Genomic DNA, 6,272 nt, shown 5'->3' on the forward strand with positions numbered 1-6,272 from the left:
TCCACAGACACAAAATGGCGGCGGCTCCAGCTCCGAAAATGTCTGTGCTCCCAACCGCTGCGTCGTGCGAAATGAGCTAGGGGAGGGGAATTGTGCGGTAAAGGGGCGGGGCCGTTGATAAAGCCAGGCGTGATTGGCTCGCCCAGCCAGGTCGCCAGCCCCGCCCCCCCGCCCTTCCGCTGAAAGTCCTGGCTCCACCTTCTTCTCGGGATTCTACCCGGGCTTTCGCAACACCTACTGCTCAGAAGTGGGGTGGAAAAGACGGCCCCTCTCATTGGCCGATTCATAAAGCACCGGTCTGTCATTTGTTACCATAACAACCCGTTCAGGGAGGCCAATAGGCCTGGGGAAGGCTGTTCCCGAGGCCCAACCCAACCAGTTTAAGGGGAAAGCTCAGTCGTCCCCTCTTCTACCCTCTCTCTGCGACGCCCTAGCCGCCGAGCCGCTCCGTCAATCATCATCCCTTCAGCCTGCTGGGCCGCCGCCACGGGGGTGGGGGCTGAGCCGAGCGGACGCTTTCGCCCCGCCCCGCCCCCCATGTCGCCACTCGCGACTCAGGTGCTTTCGAGAGCCTGGGTGGGTCCAGCTGCTGCGGCCGACTGTCCTTCCCGGAACTGAGGCCCGAAGGGAGGCGCCGGGTTCACCCGGAACCTCGGGAAGGACCCCTAGAGTTGGCTTCAGCACTGTGCTTCCCACTTCCACAAACAAAAACACGTAGGCTGGCGCTCTGGTGTTGAACCCCGAGGAAAATGCCTTTATTTAGAGGGTGTGTGTGTGTGTGTGTGTGTGTGTGAGAGAGAGAGAGAGAGAGAGAGAGAGAGAGAGAAAGGCTTTTCCATAAGGGATTTGGAGGAGATCTTTGGGAAGCCTACTTCGAGCACTAGGAAAGGTTTCTCACAACAGCCAGCCACACCCAGCCCCGAGCCGATAGCTCCTCGATCTTCTGCACTTCGAAACACACCTAGGATACGCAATTTCGGTCACGTAGATAATATATATTTTACTTCTAAGGATCCTAAAATCCTGTTTGGAGGCTGGAAATGATGCAAAACACAAACCATTCAAGTAGTTCTGCCGTGGAGCTGCAGCATAACACAATAAACTAAAAGGGTATTTTTTTCGTTGAGTAGAGATAGTAAGGTAGGTGTAGGCTAAAAAAAAAAAATTAGGTATTAATTACATAAAATGTGCTTCACCATTGTCCTCAGGCTACTAGGCTCTGCAGAGGTACTTTGTTGTTCCCCAAAAGAAACCGCTCTTAAGAAATGAAGTAATTCCTTTATTTGTCCCATATAAAGTAACATTTTCATTACTTTTTGTTTTGGGGTTTTTCAGCAGCTTTATTGAGGTGTTATTGATATATAAGAAACTGCACATATTTAAAGTGTACAGGATTGGTTTGACATGTGTTTTTCATTTCTTCCTAACGTGATATCGCATATAAATGAGAAGCCTGGGGAGGAGAGCTTATCTTTTGTCACTTGAAACTAAGGAATATTGTTGAATAGGTATTTATGGATCTCAACTGCATACCATTGTTAGTGATGATCTTAGATATAACAGACACAGTTAAAATTAAGGAACTGTCAACGTTCCTGTTTTCTGGAGGGACATGTTGGCAGTAAAATAGTCCTTCTAATAGTTCTGCTTGTAATTTTAAAGCTCAATTTAGTTACTAAACTTTGAGTTACAGAAAATATCTGCCTTTCCTTATTCTTTTATATCATCTTAACAACCAAGTGAACTTTTAAAAAATAAGTTTTCAAAGATCTGATTTGGCTTCTATTGTATCCCTCCCTCCGAAGCTACACAGAGAGTAAACAATATATGCTTAGCATATAAATCAGCAAATCTATGTACCCACAAAAGACGTGGAAAACTCAAGAGCGACGTAGCAACTGTATTTGAGTCATGTGCTATACTACAGGAATACTTTTACTTTATATCCTCTGGACAGACCACGAACTAGATAATCAGTATTTTTAAACACACAAATGAATGCATGAAACTTCTCCCGTGATAGTTTCGATGCCGGTTCTTTCATCAAAATATGCAGCTAGGGCTTCCCTGGTGGCACAGTGGTTGAGAGTCCGCCTGCCAATGCAGGGGACACGGGTTCATGTCCCAGTCCGGGAAGATCCCACATGCCGCGGAGCGGCTGGGCCCGTGGGCCATGGCTGCTGAGCCTGTGCGTCTGGAGCCTGTGCTCCGCAACGGGAGAGGCCACAACAGTGAGAGGCCCACATACCACAAAAAAAAAAAAAAAAAAAAAAATATGCAGCTAATGCACTCTGCACCAGCATTAAGCCCATCTCTATGCTAGGTGCAGTGGTGACCATAATAGGTCCTTGGCCTGGCCTTCACAAAATTTATAGCCCAATTATAATCTCATGGGATAATATGAAAAAGTACTACACCTGACCAGGAAACAGTGGGTATCCCAGAGCTATTTCAAAAAATCAAACCCTCTGGTTATATTTCCTTTTTTTTTGTTTTGTTTTGAGGAAAATAACTACACTCCTCCCTTGGTTCAGAGTGCTTACAAGAGGACTTAACGCCCCCCCCCCCAAAAAAAAACCCTCTGTTCTAAGAAATCAAGTACTTTTTTTTAAAATTTTATTTATTTTTGGCTACGTTGGGTCTTTGTTGCTGCGCGGGGTCTTTCTCTAGTTGCCGCGAGCAGGGGCTACTCTTCATTGTGGTGCATGGGCTTCTCATTGCAGTGGCTTCTCTTGTTGCGGAGCACAGGTTCTAGGCGCAGGGGCTTCAGTAGTTGCGGCACGCGGGCTCAGTAGTTGTGGCTTGCGGGCTCTAGAGCGCAGGCTCTGTTGTTGTGGCACACGGGCTTAGTTGCTCCGCGGCATGTGGGATCTTCCCAGACCAGGGATCCAACCGTGTCCCCTGCATCGGCAGGCGGATTCTCAACCACTGCGCCGCCAGGGAAGTCCTCAAGTACCTTTTTGATGTAAATGTTTGATGCCATCAGAAAGACTAAAATGTGTATACTAAACACGTTGAGCATATAAATCAGCAAATCTATAGAAAGTAAAAAGGAAATAAGGGAATAAGAATTTAAAAGCAATCCCTTTAAAAACATATAGTTAACTAACACTGCCAGGAGATGGAATATTGCATTTAACATGTGAATCCAGTGTGTATCAATAATATGCAGGAGGGTCTTCCCTGGTGGCGCAGTGGTTGAGAGTCCGCCTGCTGATGCAGGGGACACGGGTTCGTGCCCCGGTCCGGGAAGATCCCACATGCCGCGGAGCGGCTGGGCCCGTGAGCCATGGCCGCTGAGCCTGCGCATCCGGAGCCTGTGCTCCGCATCGGGAGAGGCCACAACAGTGAGAGGCCCGCGTACCGCAAAAAAAAAAAAAAGAATAAAGCAGTTCTAGTGTTAGCTCTAAAGGAAGTTCTAAAATTGGCATGTAGTATATATTCAATGAATATTTGTTGATTACTTGTTGACTGATCCAGAACTTCTGATTTCAGTTTCACCTAGCTTGTCCACTGTTGTATTCCAGTAGCTCAAATAGGGAAATACAGGGTCAGTTGAGTTATGGAGTTTAGAGATAGAGATTATCAGTGGGGAGAGGCTGACTGACAATTCAAATGATGTGATCACCATGTTCAAAAAACCAGTTCATAGTTTTTCGGGCCTTAGAAATTTTGCCAGCAACCCTACTTTTAGCAATCTTATCACTCATTTGCAGAAAAAGATGACTTGATATAATTTCTCAATTTGTTTTGCTCCCATATATTTATCTTAAGCATTCGGCATTTCCTTCCAATTGTGCATGCAAAAAGCAAAAGAATATGCAGCAAATGTATACTAATAGAAAAACTCTGAAATATTATTTCATAACAAATTATATGTAGATAGATTTCCTTGCTAAAAAGTTGTTCAGTTTTTCATTAGCCTATTCAACATGGCCCCTGCTTTTGTGGAGATAGTTACACTGTATTTATATAGTCTTTATTCTATATATGTATGGAGAGAGAGAGAGAGAGAGAGTCATAGTCTGCTGGGTGAGATAAGCAATTAAACCAACAATTACCATACAGTGTGACAAGATAGCAGGATAGACCATAAGTATGAAAGACGCATCTAAATCAGACTGGAGTGGTCAGGTAAGCCCTCCCTGAATTGTTAACAGTTGTCAGGTTTCAAAGGAGTGAATTGGAATAACTAGATTAAGGGAGAAAAGGGCATTCCTGGTAAAAAAGACAGGTAGATCCAGGTTTTGTGGGTCCCAAAGCACACACAACTTGGAAGACTTTCTTGGAGAAAAAGAACACAATATTACATATATAAAATTTTATGGCCCATGTTAAGTGAGTTTTTGCCGGTTTCACTCTATGTCCACCTATTTGAAGAGACCTGTTCAAAGAAGGAAATATATCTCTGAGATGTGCAAGTATTTCAAAACAGATCAAAAATATGTGTGTAGGAGAATTTATGAGGTAAGAGCCAATCACAAATGATCTCTTATGAGCTTTGTAGTACAAGAAATGGGAGTCCACTGAAGGATTTTTATGAGGGATTGGGCTAGATTTTTGTATGAAAACGATAATTCTGGCAGTGCCAGGTTTGGTTAAAAAATTATTACATTTCTTTTAAACACTTAGGGTTGTCTTTTTTTGTATTTAAGTAAAAAAATGATGTTGCTTAAACAAAGGGAACTACAGTGTAAGTTTCATGGGGGGGAAAAGTGGTTATACATAATGTTATTTTGATGTATAGGTTTGGTTATAAAATTTACTCTGAGAATTATGTGGATTAGTTTTAACTGTATCACATTCTAAAATTCATTTCCCAGATTATTTGGTGGTTGAAATTCTTGTGATTCAAAATAAAAAGCCCTGTTCTTCTTATTACTTAAGTCATTTTCTGGTACTGACTTTTGCTCTGAGAGCCCCAGTTCATCTAATTCCAGGACTGTTCTGTGCCAGGAAATAAACTGGGCCAAGGCAAGAATAGAGCCTGTTATCAAGTAAGTGAATTAAACTGAAGGAGTGTACACATATACTGCATGGAGAAACCGTAAGTCAGAATAGTGGTTCAAAGCATGGAGGATGATAAAATAGTTTCACTCCTTTCCCTGTAGCAGCTTCTTAGCCCAATGTCTCTAAGAAAGTTATCTCCGTCTTTAAGCTTCTGGTTTCTCATATGTAAAAAGGAATGAATGACGTCTCACCTCATAAGGTAATTACAAGGATGGAATGAGATGATAGATATTATATAATAAGTATGTGGATGTGGAATTGCATACAGGAAGTTCATGAAGCACTGGGAACAATGATTCAGTCTATCATATCATTTTAAAAGAGCTCAGTGTGCTCCTTAATGGCTTAAGAATAATGACTCTGGGTATATGCAGCCCAAGATACAAAATCTCTGCTTCATAAACAACCTCATCCTGCTGAACTGGTAACCCCAGTTTCCTTGGGTTGGTAAACATACAGACAATGAAGTAAATCAAACCAATATTGGAATAATCTGTATATATCTGGTATTTATTTGAGAGAGAAGGGAGCAAGATAGCAGCAGTAGTATGAGTTTGCAGCCAGTATGAGCCACCACCTTCCTCTGACCCCAGGCTGCCTCCTCAGCTTTCAACCTTGCTGAGTACAGCAGCTCAAGGTGCCTTTGCTACCACACACTGGATCATGAAAGACAGGAAGACCCAGCAGCAGGACTTTTGCTGAGTGTGTGGCAAAGTATGAAACTGAAGACTGCACTAGATGACAAAGACAGGGTCTTATGGTACATAGGTCAAAACATACTACTAGAAAAGAGGCATCTAATATACATAGAATCTATCTTTCCCTCAAGACATTTGAAAACAGAAATGAAACAAAACTAATTAAAGATGCAACCCATCCTCGACCACCTCAACTATTGATTGGACCAAAGTGAACAGCTCCTTATCCTAGATGCCTAACAGAAGAAAGGGCATGTCCTCTGAGGGGAGAGGAGGTAATATGTACTCTAGTATCTATGGTCTTTTAAAACATTGTCTGGCTGACATCAATTAAAAATTAAAAGACTTGAGAAGAAACTAGGCAATGTGACCCAAAATCAAGAGGAAAGAAGTCAATAGAAAATAGAAGCAGATCTACAGATGACCCAGATGTTGAATTAAGATGGAAGAACTTTAATATAATTACTATAAATATATTAAAAGAATTTGAGGAAAAGATGAACAAAATGAATGAAATATAATTTAAACAAAGAAATGAATCTCTAAAAAGAAATAACCAAATGG

This window comes from Delphinus delphis, chromosome 8 (genome assembly GCF_949987515.2).
Source record: "Delphinus delphis chromosome 8, mDelDel1.2, whole genome shotgun sequence".
In the NCBI taxonomy this organism is placed as follows: domain Eukaryota; kingdom Metazoa; phylum Chordata; class Mammalia; order Artiodactyla; family Delphinidae; genus Delphinus; species Delphinus delphis.